Raw genomic sequence first — 14198 nt, 5'->3', positions numbered from 1 at the left:
AGTTTATGTAATCGTGACAACGAGTAAAGCAAAGCAATGTGAAAACCATGTGGTAAATACATCAATTAAACAAGACAATAGTATAATGAACTGCAAACGTGCTGTTTATCATTCTATCTATCTTAGTTATTTCTTAGCGGACGCCCTTATCCAGGGCGACTTACAATTGTTACAAAATATCATATTATTTTACATACAATTACCCATTTATATAGTTGGGGTTTTATTAGAGCAACCTAGGTAAAGTACCTTGCTCAAGGGTACAGCAGCAGTGTCCCCCACCTGGGATTGAACCCACGACCCCCTGGTCAAGAGTCCAGAGCCCTAACCACTACTCTACACTGCTGCTATAGATACACGCTGACACACACACACACACATACATACACATATATAATTCAACAAGCAAGAGTATTACTATAATGTACACTATCAAAAATAAATACAATACAATCAAGTTCATGTATAAAGTATATCATATGGTCTCAAATATTTGCCACTTTACTGTGATGTATAAAGAAAACAATTCTGCTGTTGCCTACGTTAGGTTACAATATTCAATATAGAAAACAATACAAAAGGCAACCTTTTTTATTTAATATAATATATTTTATTAAAAGTCATACTGCCCTGTGAAGAACACTGTTGAAAACACTGAATACAGCATGGAGATTACACCTAAACATATATGGTACCAAAAAAAAAGATTAAATAAACAAAAACAAAAAAAACCTGCAATATTTGGATGCCATTACTTTTCTTGTAAAACTTATTCGTTAAGTTACCCTTTTCCACTCTTTTCTAAACGTCAATTAAACAAATACGTTTCCAAGTCTGACAGCCAATCGGATCGCTCTGTTCTTCATACCCGCCCACTCCGGGATTTATAATAAATAACCACGGTATGTTCTGCTGCCAGTTTGCAGGGAGAGCTGAGAGGTGGTGTTTGTGTTGCAATGCAATGGGGTGTCGCACGTATTTGCTTTCTTTGTATTTGTTATCGATTGGTACATATGAAGCTATAACTGGTAAGAAGACATCTTGCTGAAATATTTTATTTTTTGTAAATTAAATCTACAACACGATTTTTTTTAAATGTGTGTAACAAGGAGCGAGAATGAAAGCATGCAAGTGTATTAATCAGACACATGACCTCGTGTGCCTCTGATGTGCCTTTGATATTTTAACTAACTTCTTGAAATATCTTTCGTTTGTTTATTTTTGTCTAATTCTTATGATACACTGGTAACTTCTATTCCAATCTTTTTAACATACAAACTAGTTTATTTGAAACTAGTACTAAAATTAAGTTATATTACACAATAATTTGGTAGAATATTGTTAAATTGAAATTGATTAAAAAACTTTACAAGGTAATCCTTTTAGGGTTGGGTTCAGTAAAAAGAAAAACAAGGTCAATTTCTGACCCCTGTTCAACTCTGTTCAATACATGGCTAGTCAAGATTTCTGTTAACATTAGGGTTTGTGAACCCTTAGGGAAGGGTTTCATTAAGATGTGTGAAAGGGGACAAAAAACTGCTGCTGTGGAGAATTACATTGGAAATGTCTGTACCTGCATGCAGTTAAGATGGACTGTGCTTGTATGTGTATCAATAAAAAAGTGACAATACATTGTTTACCTTATTGAAGTGTTTCCAACTCTCTCCTAAAAAGAACTTGTCTCCAATACCATGTTGCTATCCAGTGTGTCAGTACTGTGAATTGTAAAGTGTGTGTACTGTCAGGAGTCCGTTCCTTGGAGGCTATGCCAGTGCCGGGCATTGTTACAGCACTGAAAATCTCGGGCATCAATCAATCTTTATTTTACATAGTGCCTTTCATAGTGGACCACCATCACAAAGCAACTGACATGGTTTATTGAAAAAATTAAGACTGGGCAGGAACAAAGACCAGGAATGGATTAGCCTTCAGGGACCAGGTCTGGGTACCACTGTAAATGTCAGGGTATTTCCAGGGGGCGTGGCTTGTCTTGTAGTTTATATAAAGACTTGCTGGATGCTGTTCATTATGCATCTCACAACTGAACAGTGCAGATCGTCTTCTGAAACACTCAAGATGCCAGCTCTACCAAACACATTCTTTTCGGTAAGTCTTTTAAGTAGATGCCATCTATGAAACAAGCAGTTAAGATCATTTGTTACATTTATATTCCATATGAGAGCTTACATTGTGCATTGTATACATATTATTATTATTATTATTAATAAAACATTGTTTTATACACTTACATTTGAATATTGAGGACCTGTAAAAATGACAAGGGTATTTTTCAGTAATTTCACATGGTTACTTTTCCCATCCACAGATACAGATAATAGCAATGGGATCCTGCAATGGCTGGAAATGAAATAATTTCTCAGTACAATATACTGCTTGTTGATTATTTTGACTCTTGTTTAAAAGCTAGTAAATGTTTATCTGTTCTCTATGGTATGGGATGTTTAAAAATACAAATATACCTAAAAGAGGTGAGACATCCATTTGCAATGATACTTCAATGCCTGAGATGGAGCATGTGCTATCCTCTAAAATGGTGTCTGGAATTCCCCTCCAAGCTCACCTGGTACTTTCCTCTGGAATTCCCCTCCAAGCTCACCTGGTACTTTCCTCTGGAATTCCCCTGCTGGAATTTCCCTTCACACAATGGCAAAGACAAGCTGCCTAACCCAAATGTCCTCACATATCCAACCCCAATACTCAAGCCCACAAACACTCCACGTTGATTTTTCAACCAGTTATTTATTTTTATTTACTGTTTTGTATTGTAGCCTAATGTTAACAGAGCAACCACTCAATGTTTTAGAGAAACAGTACACACATATTTGGGTTGGCAACTGCCCCACATACACCTGTAACACCCAACACCCAGTGAATGGCTTTGGTTTCGAAGCAATACATTGCATTGCAAGTTATTCATTTTAACAAGTGCCCCTTATTACCATTCACCATGCTGTAAAGAAGCAAGCACCCAAAGAAACACCTGCAAAGCCCACAGAAAACCCTTCTCATCCCCTTTCGCAAGAATATATTCATGCAACTGCCCCTCAGGACTGGAGAGGGGACCAACTATGCAGTTTTACAGTGCACGTGCAGAGGGCTTTGAGCACCTCAGTTTGACCCCAGGTACACATCCCATGACATGCTGTAGCTATTTTAATCTAGTCGGACTGCGCAGTACGCAGCATTCACTGAAAACAGAAGCAACCTTAAAAAAAAAAAAATGAAGGCAGTGATCTCTCGGGCATGCCTCACACGCTAAATTCACTTTTCTAGAATGGAAAGGACTTGCCAGTCTCTAGGAACTACTGGGAAGATGCCACAAGGCGGTGAACAGGAGACGCTACACAGCTGGTGTGGTTGAGCATTGAAGCTTGGTCCCTGGATTCAGAGATCAAAGCGTGGAGCAGACATTCGGTACGGCGACTTTGCAGTGCAGTACTGAGCTACTGGAGAGAGTTCATTACATACAAAAAAAGGACTGGATTGGGACATTGTCAGGACTGCCAGCAAGTTTGGTCCAGTTAGTGTCCACGCTGGCGTGTTGGGAGTACAGTATTAGCCGACACTGAAAAAGTCTGTTTGAAAAGGGGGCTGAATACGACGCGGTGCACTGAAGTGTAACTCAGATTCCCTGGTCGTTTCCATACATTTAACGAAAGCACTGTATGTAACGTGCTGATACGAACCGAGGCACACCGTGTGCAACCAAGCTAAAGTTACAAATTTAAAAATAAAGTTACAAATATTAGTTACTTTGGAAGATGGGACCACGAAGAAAGTGTGAGTGCCGAATTGATTTCAAGATATTCTTTTTAAAGGCACCGTTAAAGTTTTAAAGAAGACAGTGTTGAGCAGATACACGCAGGACGGGTGGAAAGTCGGTTACCGATTGTTTTTTTTTTGCGGTGGCTAAAAACTATAAAGGCTTTAAAAAAATGTAAATGTGATAATGACGAAGTTTCCATGGTTCTCTAAAACGAATTAAATACACCTGTTATTAATACTCATCTAGACTATGTAAACTGCTGTGCAACTGACATGGGCTTTGCGTGTTGTGTGTTTACTAAACTTCCTAACGTTACGCTGTCCTCTTCATTTGTAACTGAACAAAACGTTTCATGCCGAGTTTCACACTTCTAAGACGATACACTCCGTTTGAAGGTACGCGTTCAGGATCGAGCTTAAACCCGACTTTCACAACTAAAATACACCTAAAATACAACTACGCATGTTGATGACGTTTTTGTAGGCACACTTTCTGCGTCGCTTTTACAGTTTCAGGTGCCTTGGTCTATACTGGCACCCAGTGGAAATGCGGATTAAAGAAGAAATGACGAAACGATTTAATCAAAAGGAGTTCGGGGTTGTTTAATCCTAATAATAATTCTCGTGCATGTTCTATTTTCAGGGAGTCGGCCTGGAGACTCTTAATGAAAACTGGAGAGGTATGATTTATTTTTATTTTGTATAATATTTATAATTTGTGCACTTATTATTATTATTATTATTATTATTATTATTATTATTATTATTATTATTATTATTATTATTTATTTCTTAGCAGACGCTTAGGGCAACTTACAATTGTTTTTACATACAAATACATTATTTTTTACACATAATTTTACAACTGTCAAATGTGTTTAGTTATCATAGTATGCATTGTAATGCACACGTACCGGTAGATAGTGCACTGTTCTGTAGTTTAAGCCTACATGTTCTATGTTTAAGCATGCATGCTTTTGTTTTTTACTTAAACTATACCCTGTGTACCCTAGTAATGAGGAGATTGAGGGTCAGGGTCCGGTTGTCGTTGTTTTTCGATTAATTTTATTACTCTTATACATTTAATTTGGACAGTATTTATACAATAAAATAAAGAAATAAAAACGAGCAGGCTAATTCACCAGCTTTTCGCTGAAGTCACTGGCGAGTTTGGAGATATTAACCGGTCCACCGGTGCAGCTGGAGAGAGCAGCGTATCATGTTGTAGGCGCCTCACATGCATAGTCTCCACTTGAGAAGACGCCACGATTGAGGTGTGAGGGGCTTTCACGGGCCACAGTTTGAAGGACTAAAACCATTCGATCTGTTTACAAAAAAGATTACAAATTAGAAAAGTTAAACAAGCAACAAGTGAAGCACGCTTATCAACGGACAGCGCAAGACTGATTCCTAAACTAAACACTGTGAGATGGGTTCACAGGCCTCCATTAGCGCTAGTCTTGGACTCTCTTGTCTAAAGTAACACCGAGTACTCCAAGATCAGTGCCAATCTGGGTGTGTGAAACCAATGCAATGTTACTGTTTTCCCCATTAGGATCCAATGACGGCTGCAGCACTATGGATAACTTCATTTTCCTAACGGCTGGAATTCTGATTGGTTTAGTCCTGTCCCGTCTGTTTACAAGCACGCGTTCATGGCTGGAGTTTGATAACTTGAGAGGTAACACATCCCCTATCCTATCAACCAAATGATAGACAAAGAAACGTGGGACGCGGTGAAAAGTGCTTAATAAGAAGCGTAATGCAAGCGGTGACCTGTAGCTACATCGGTCTCTATAGAACAAAGCAAAGACAAAAAAACAAGAGCACATTTTGTTTAGCTGTATCATCCATAGCTTAAAGTTTAAGGATGGTTTTGACAAGCGGTCCATCTCTGCGTTCTTGAGAATAGCTGGTATCAGCCTATGAGCTGACGTCACAATACAAGCAATGAAAAATCTTTACACCCTGTGACAGCCCCTCGTCCCTTTAAAGAGCCGGCGACTGTCTATGTGCATGTGACAAGACCATGGATACTAATACAATTCAGATAACCCGAACTGCCGGGGTGTATAGTCCCCTTACCGCTCCAGCCCAGTAAGCGGGGGTGCTAATGCAGTACTGATTATATATATATATATATATATATATATATATATATATATATATATATATATATATATATATATATATATATATATATATAGTAGTTCTGTACATAAGAACATAAGAAAAGTGTGGGAATGAGAAAAAGGACATTCGGCCCATCAAGGCTGGTCCCTTGCTAGCACACTAATTTCAAAGCACAGAATCTCGTCTTTTTCTAGTGTTCCCATTGTTAAACATCCCACTACTTCACCTGGTAGGCTATTCCCGTTATAGCTATTTCTGCCTTCTGTTCTAAACTTACTTTTACTCGGCTACTAACTAACTAACTAACTAACTAACTAAGCGTATCAAAAGTTTGAAAAATGTCTTGTTTTTTCCAGGGCGCCGGATTCCTCGTCTGTCAGTTGAAGAGACTCAGCGTCACACCGGGCCCATAGTTATTACCTACAGCTAATAGACAACATGAAAACATGAAAACATGTCACTTTTTTATTGGCCTTCAAGACCTGCTCCAAAACCCAGCAGCAGGACCTAAACTTACTGTCAACTACAAAGAACAAAGAACTCAGGGACCGGACTCAGCATTCACTGGCAAGGGACCGGACTCAGCATTCACTGGCAAGGGACCGGACTCAGCATTCACTGGCAAGGGACCGGACTCAGCATTCACTGGCAAGGGACCGGACTCAGCATTCACTGGCAAGGGACCGGACTCAGCATTCACTGGCAACGTGTTTTAACTCTTAGTTTCAAAGCAGTTTGGCATTGCACTGTACAGTATTTTATGCACGGTGTTAAGATGTATATTTGTGGGAAAACGTTTACAGATGAATGCCATTTAAACTGATTGTATTGGACCAGGTGCTTCGCTAGTAACCAGCGTGAGTGCTCCCAGCCCGCTCCATCAGTGAGGTAGAGACTTGAAGCAATGCCGTGCCTGGAGTGACTGAGCCTCCTCCATCAGGGAAACACGCCCACCTGTGTGAATATAATACAGTGTGCTATGCCTAAGTGTATGACTTTACAAATCCAATGGATCAAAAGAACATTCGACAATACTGCAGCCCAGAGGCGCGCATGACTCCGAGGTGCTAAAGGTGCTTAATTTATGAGTCTGACAAGCCGTGCAGCGCTTGGGTCTGACACGGGTGCTATTTATGTTGTACGGTTTTTTTTTTTTAAAATATGTAATATATGTTTTAAATAAAGTGTTATATTTATTTTAAATGTGTTGTATATGTTTAAGTTACAGTACGTGTCCCACACAGTAATGTTTTATATAAAATCCCGACGCTCGGTTTCCGATTACAACATTCATACAGCGCTGGATGAGTCGAGGTGTGTAACATTACCTTCTCTGAGGAGGCTGTTGGATCTGCAGGAGCGCTGTAGAGAACGCTGTCAATTTCAACCTTTTTAATTCGTCCTATTTATTTATAAAATAAATTGAACAAATACGAATATTTAACAATATTTCACTTTTATATTTTGTATTACCTAATTATTTTACCGTTAAAAAATGTTTAGCAAAAAAAAAAAAAAAAAATCTTAGACTAAAAAAAAAAAAAAAATCTAGAAAAAAGATGAAAGACACTATGAACGTTTTTTAAAAATGTACTACGTAGCGTCAAAAAAACCGAACTCCCCAAGCTTGGGTACCACGAAGATTTTCTCTGAACTCGCCTCTGACTCCTCTGCCCTTGTGTCGGGCAGGTCGGGGGTGTTCTGGGTGAAGTTTAGCACAGATAATGTTTGACAACGACTCGGTATCGTTTACTCGACATTAAGCATGAACTGAATGCCTTTACAGGAAAAAACAGAAAATAAAAAATAGAAAACTAACGAAACAGCTCCTGTGTGGAATAACGCGGCTGCAATTATGAACAAAACAACGCAAGTAATATGTTCTAATGTTTTACCGAGTATGGTAAAGAGTCTACAACAGCACACAGAATAATTAAAATCTACAACAATTAAACTGAACTAAACTAAAAAGAGAACTGCTAACGCATGGGTCAGAAGGGGATTTTCAGCAGACGGGACTTTCTGCTGTGTGCTGTGCGCCAGCTCCCTCCCTCGTCTGGATTTCCTGCCCAGGCCGGGCTTGTGACAGTATAAATGCTCAGTTCTGAGTCAGCTCTCTGCTCCTTGGAGCTTTGCAATTTTCAGGGCACACGTTTCAAGTTTTCGGGCCAGAAGATGCTCGGCAATACGGCGAGGAATAGACGATTGCGCCAATGATGATTCTTTATTTATTTATTTATTTTTTTATAAAATATGAATTCAGGTCTTGCCGACCAAACAGGATTCAACATTCATTCTCTCTCTCTCTCTCTCTCTCTCTCTCTCTCTCTCTCTCTCTCTCTCTCTCTCTCTCTCTCTCTCTCAACGCCTCTTTTCCACCCTAAATACACTGTTATGTATATTTATAATAGTTTACTATAGGTTTTCCTATTAGTTTTACATGTACTATACCAAACAACATTGTTTATCCATGACTTGACCTATGGGCATACATGATACAGCACGCACCCACGCACTCACGAAAGCACGCATGCACGCACCCACAAACGCACGCACACAGACACTCACACAGACAGGCACGCACACACACACTCATACAAGCACTCTCTCTCTCTATTTCTCTCTCTCCCTCCCTCTCTCTCTCTCTCTCTCTCACACACACACACCACGTTTTCTCACGTTTTTACTTATAATCTTTAAAAAAGAAAACAGAGAGGATATGTTTTGCAAGGGATATATTTGCATTTTTTTTTCTTAACCATATACAAAATTTGACAATTGTTTTAAGTAACAGTAATAGTCCCCTAATCACGACTGAAACAAACGCAGTGTGTGTCACTTCAAACTATCACGCAAGTTTCTTAAAGACACAGGAGCACATTTTATGTCGCACTCAGACTCCCGTCACAGACGCATGTGACGAGTCACGCCATCGATATATCCGCAGGTGAAGAGACTTTTTACAGAGACCCTGGGTTCCTCGACCATATTACTTTTTGGGGAAAGTCCAGAAAGAGGGGCAGTTCCAATAAAAAAATATCACAAGATAGAGAAAGAAATCAGGTCCACTGAAGGTTTGAGTGCACATCAAGTTCACCTGTGGATATAATTTGCATTTCAATTCGGTACGAAATGGAAACGATGCAGTTGGTAAGACTTTCTTCACACATTATTTAAAAACCACAAAGCATGTCCGAGGGTGCCATTTTGCATTTCTTTCGAGTACCGTGCAGTGACCTACGCAGTTTCCCAGATGAGGCTGATGCAACGTGGTACGGTGCCACTAGCTTGGTTAATTTAATATGCTCTGATGCAATAAGTTTTAGCGTTCTGTTTAATGTGTACACACACTGCGGCTCTTCTGCAACACATTCGTTTACTTTAAACAGAATTGAATACATTTGAGAATGTGTGGGTGTGAGTGCCGTAATGCTGCTGTTTTCATTGTTTATACACATGAAGGCAATCGTGCTCTATTGAACCAGACACAGGAGGTACTATTAATATAAAGAACAGTTACTGTACAGATTGGAGTAATGTAGTCATACCAAGAAGAGTTCTGTTTCATCTCACTGAGGTCAGCCATTCTAACTGGGATATCGAGAACAGTTACTGTTAATTACCTTTACCAGATTATTATTATTATTATTATTATTATTATTATTATTATTATTATTATTATTAATTTTTTAATTACCCCTAATAACCTGTATTCTTACCTGATTATAATGCACAGTTATTACCTTGCACCAGATATAATGACATATAATTACCTCATTCATTGCTGTATTGTTATGGGTAACTGTAGCCCAGTATGCCCAAAGACTTCAATAAATTCAATCCTGCAGAGTATACACTGGATATACACTGTTATAGACAGTATGTATAGGGATACACTGTTATAGACAGTACCTATAGGGATACACTGTTATAGACAGTACCTATAGAGATACACTGTTATAGACAGTATATGTAGGGATACACTGTTATAGACAGTATATGTAGGGGTACACTGTTATAGACAGTATGTGTAGGGGTACACTGTTATAGACAGTATGTGTAGGGGTACACTGTTATAGACAGTATATGTAGGGGTACACTGTTATAGACAGTATGTGTAGGGGTACACTTGTACAGTATAGAGGTAAGATACACAGTCAGTCTTCCTTGTGTATTAAGTGTCACTATCTCCCGTCTTCATGGTGCACAGATCTGTATTACTGCTGGTGAACCCCTGAAACTTTCTTTCCAAACCGCTTAAACCATTTAATTTTCAAGGGGGTCCTGGCAAGAGAAGGCTGCAAAATGTAACATAATAACTGGTGAGCAATTCTTTCTGGAACAGCAGCTTGAAACCTGGTTCCAGAAGACCGGGAGACTTGGGGTTTGAGACAGCAAAGCTACCTCACACAGTGGCCTGAAACCTAGTCTCCTGAAACCAAGTTCCGAGCCACAAAGTTTAACTTAAGTTTGTCCTGTTTTGTAGGAGCAGCCCAAGCCACTGGGAGAGACTGTCAGGAGAGACCAAGGTAACCCGCTCCTGGGTAAGGCAGTGATTCGGGGGGTTGTGATGAACTTTTTGCAACTGAGTCCTTGTGCCTGGGTGACATTATATATTGCCCGAACACCAACTGTGCACCTATAGTGAATTATCCTAGAGGGAAATAAGGAGGCATTACCAGTAGCACCCTTATAAAGCAGTTTATTTTTTTGCATGGTACTTGTGCAGTTTTCACCCATGCATTTACCACAGTTTCCACTGTTTAGCCATGCTTATTAATATGTGTCACCACACATCACAACTCTTTACAGTGCTTACCTGTGCTTTACAACAATTTCCTTTATCCTGAAACTTCTGTACCAGAACAAACGCAAGCCTGTGTTTGAGAGGCCCATTATTACTGTACATATGCATATGTGATTAAAACAAATATTACACAGCAAGACAGTACTTACAGAAGCCAGGATGAAATTGATGAAATTGTTGTCCCTGTGTTTGCTAAATATGTTGCTGTCCTATTTCTAAAAAACATTGAATAATTAAAAAAACAAAGAGTTAGAAAATAAGCCAGTTGTTTTTAGATATAATTCCTGCTGTCCTATACATCTGAGTCTCGTCGCTCTGTTCTCTAGTCAGTGCTGAAGAGATATTTCTCTTACTCTCGTAGGAGGTGACCGAGCCTGGCTAGATTATTGCCATGCCCTGGTTGACCGGATGTTTCAATGCTGCCAAAAATGCAAACTCTGTGACGGTGAATATCATTATGATTTCTTTTCTTATTACCTGAAGAACCTCAGTGTGACCCCTATGGTAGTTTCATTGCAGAAATGCATTTTGTTTTCTGCATACTGTATATTTGTAACCGTTGTATGTTGATCAAAGCAATCGCTGTTCTTTATACAATACTCTTAGCTGAATAATGGTTTTTTTGCCAGATTTGTAAAAAATATTTTTATTTAACTGAAGTGTTCACCAAACAGAAATACGCCCTCTGTTGGTCAAATTCAAGTAGGACATTTTAAATCTCAGTACAGAGATTTCTCTCAACTCCTGCTTCAAAAGATCACAATATGGCATGATTTCTGCAGAAGCAGGAAGCATAAAAATCAGAACTTGGACCCATTTAGAAGTTTCTAATATTGGTTAAGTATGTCAGATGAGACACAGTACAATAGGTGGATCAGGGATTCATCTTGGTACAGTACCGAACACACCCAAACACATTCTTACTGATGAGCTGAAAGAAATTGCACAGATCATCGTATCACCTCTTAAAACTTAACAAGATACTTATCTTTTTATTTGCAGAAGGAGAGACTGTAAAGCTATCTGTTGAAGAAACACAGCCACTGATACAGGGGAGCTCAGTGCGCAGATGGAACTAGAAAAGAAAACCCTTTTTGATTTTATTTTTTACCTCATTTTCTGTGCTGCTTGTCTTTCAGACATTCTTTTATACTTTATATATATAGGTACAAACTGAATAAACTAAACTAAAAGGTTTCAGAACAGCAATAGCAAAAAAAAAAAAAAAAAACATTCTAGGTGTTCTACAACTCTTTACAGAAAGTATTAAACAGTAAAGCAATTCGCTTATTGTTTACAAGCTACCCGCAGTCTGCTGCTTATAGTAAATTAGTGCCATTTAATCATTTATCTAATAGTATTGCACCTTAAACCTTTTTTTATTGATAATATTCCAAAATAACGTATCTTCTTATCCTGACCAAATCCTGGGACGTGTGCATTGTGAGCATGTGCACAGCCTCAGAATCTCCAAAATGAAATCACTTTGTACTGGTGGCTGCAGGTACAAAAAGTCTTGCTGCTTTGCAACGTAGGTAGTCAACAGATGTACATCACTCTGCTGCTATACAATGTTATACTTGAATAGACTGGCAGCTTCGTCATGTGTGTGGTTGCAATGGGAAGTGAGGGCTCTACATTTACACTAGAATCTAGAGTTATGCACTGCATGTGCATTTGAATCCGTTTCGATATCGATATTTTGCAAGTGTTACTATTTAACCAACTCCCAAGTGCAATCCATGATTGAGCTATTAGTGATACACTGTCACAGTAATCTCAGGGTTAATGAGAACTCCCAAATGCAATCCGTGATTGAGCTATTAGTGATACACTGTTACAGTAATCTCAGGGTTAATGAGAACTCCCAAGTGCAATCCATGATTGAGCTATTAGTGATACACTGTTACAGTAATCTCAGGGTTAATGAGAACTCCCAAGTGCAATCCATGATTGAGCTATTAGTGATACACTGTCACAGTAATCTCAGGGTTAATGAGAACTCCCAAGTGCAATCCATGATTGAGCTATTAGTGATACACTGTTACAGTAATCTCAGGGTTAATGAGAACTCCCAAGTGCAATCCATGATTGAGCTATTAGTGATACACTGTTACAGTAATCTCAGGGTTAATGAGAACTCCCAAATGCAATCCGTGATTGAGCTATTAGTGATACACTGTTACAGTAATCTCAGGGTTAATGAGAACTCCCAAGTGCAATCCATGATTGAGCTATTAGTGATACACTGTTACAGTAATCTCAGGGTTAATGAGAACTCCCAAGTGCAATCCATGATTGAGCTATTAGTGATACACTGTTACAGTAATCTCAGGGTTAATGAGAACTCCCAAGTGCAATCCATGATTGAGCTATTAGTGATACACTGTCACAGTAATCTCAGGGTTAATGAGAACTCCCAAATGCAATCCGTGATTGAGCTATTAGTGATACACTGTTACAGTAATCTCAGGGTTAATGAGAACTCCCAAGTGCAATCCATGATTGAGCTATTAGTGATACACTGTTACAGTAATCTCAGGGTTAATGAGAACTCCCAAGTGCAATCCATGATTGAGCTATTAGTGATACACTGTCACAGTAATCTCAGGGTTAATGAGAACTCCCAAATGCAATCCGTGATTGAGCTATTAGTGATACACTGTTACAGTAATCTCAGGGTTAATGAGAACTCCCAAGTGCAATCCATGATTGAGCTATTAGTGATACACTGTTACAGTAATCTCAGGGTTAATGAGAACTCCCAAGTGCAATCCGTGATTGAGCTATTAGTGATACACTGTCACAGTAATCTCAGGGTTAATGAGAACTCCCAAATGCAATCCGTGATTGAGCTATTAGTGATACACTGTTACAGTAATCTCAGGGTTAATGAGAACTCCCAAGTGCAATCCATGATTGAGCTATTAGTGATACACTGTTACAGTAATCTCAGGGTTAATGAGAACTCCCAAGTGCAATCCATGATTGAGCTATTAGTGATACACTGTCACAGTAATCTCAGGGTTAATGAGAACTCCCAAATGCAATCCGTGATTGAGCTATTAGTGATACACTGTTACAGTAATCTCAGGGTTAATGAGAACTCCCAAGTGCAATCCATGATTGAGCTATTAGTGATACACTGTTACAGTAATCTCAGGGTTAATGAGAACTCCCAAGTGCAATCCATGATTGAGCTATTAGTGATACACTGTCACAGTAATCTCAGGGTTAATGAGAACTCCCAAGTGCAATCCATGATTGAGCTATTAGTGATACACTGTCACAGTAATCTCAGGGTTAATGAGAACTCCCAAATGCAATCCGTGATTGAGCTATTAGTGATACACTGTTACAGTAATCTCAGGGTTAATGAGAACTCCCAAGTGCAATCCATGATTGAGCTATTAGTGATACACTGTTACAGTAATCTCAGGGTTAATGAGAACTCCCAAGTGCAATCCATGAT

At 39.0% G+C, this 14198-nt stretch overlaps 1 long non-coding RNA gene across 2 annotated transcripts; it reads left to right on the top strand.

Annotated features, from left to right (window-relative positions):
• The first annotated feature begins 235 nt into the window (after positions 1 to 235).
• On the top strand, positions 236 to 8103 carry LOC131738112 (uncharacterized). Of its 2 annotated transcripts, XR_009329626.1 has the most exons (4): positions 236 to 3801; positions 4430 to 4466; positions 5342 to 5467; positions 6276 to 8103. It is a non-coding gene; the product is annotated as an uncharacterized LOC131738112 (long non-coding RNA). The 2 variants fall into 2 exon arrangements; XR_009329625.1 differs by having other exon boundaries at positions 236 to 4466.
• Positions 8104 to 14198: the final 6095 nt, after the last annotated feature.

Source organism: Acipenser ruthenus, chromosome 10, assembly GCF_902713425.1.
Source record: "Acipenser ruthenus chromosome 10, fAciRut3.2 maternal haplotype, whole genome shotgun sequence".
Taxonomy (NCBI): domain Eukaryota; kingdom Metazoa; phylum Chordata; class Actinopteri; order Acipenseriformes; family Acipenseridae; genus Acipenser; species Acipenser ruthenus.
This window is presented reverse-complemented; position numbering and strand designations above follow the sequence as displayed.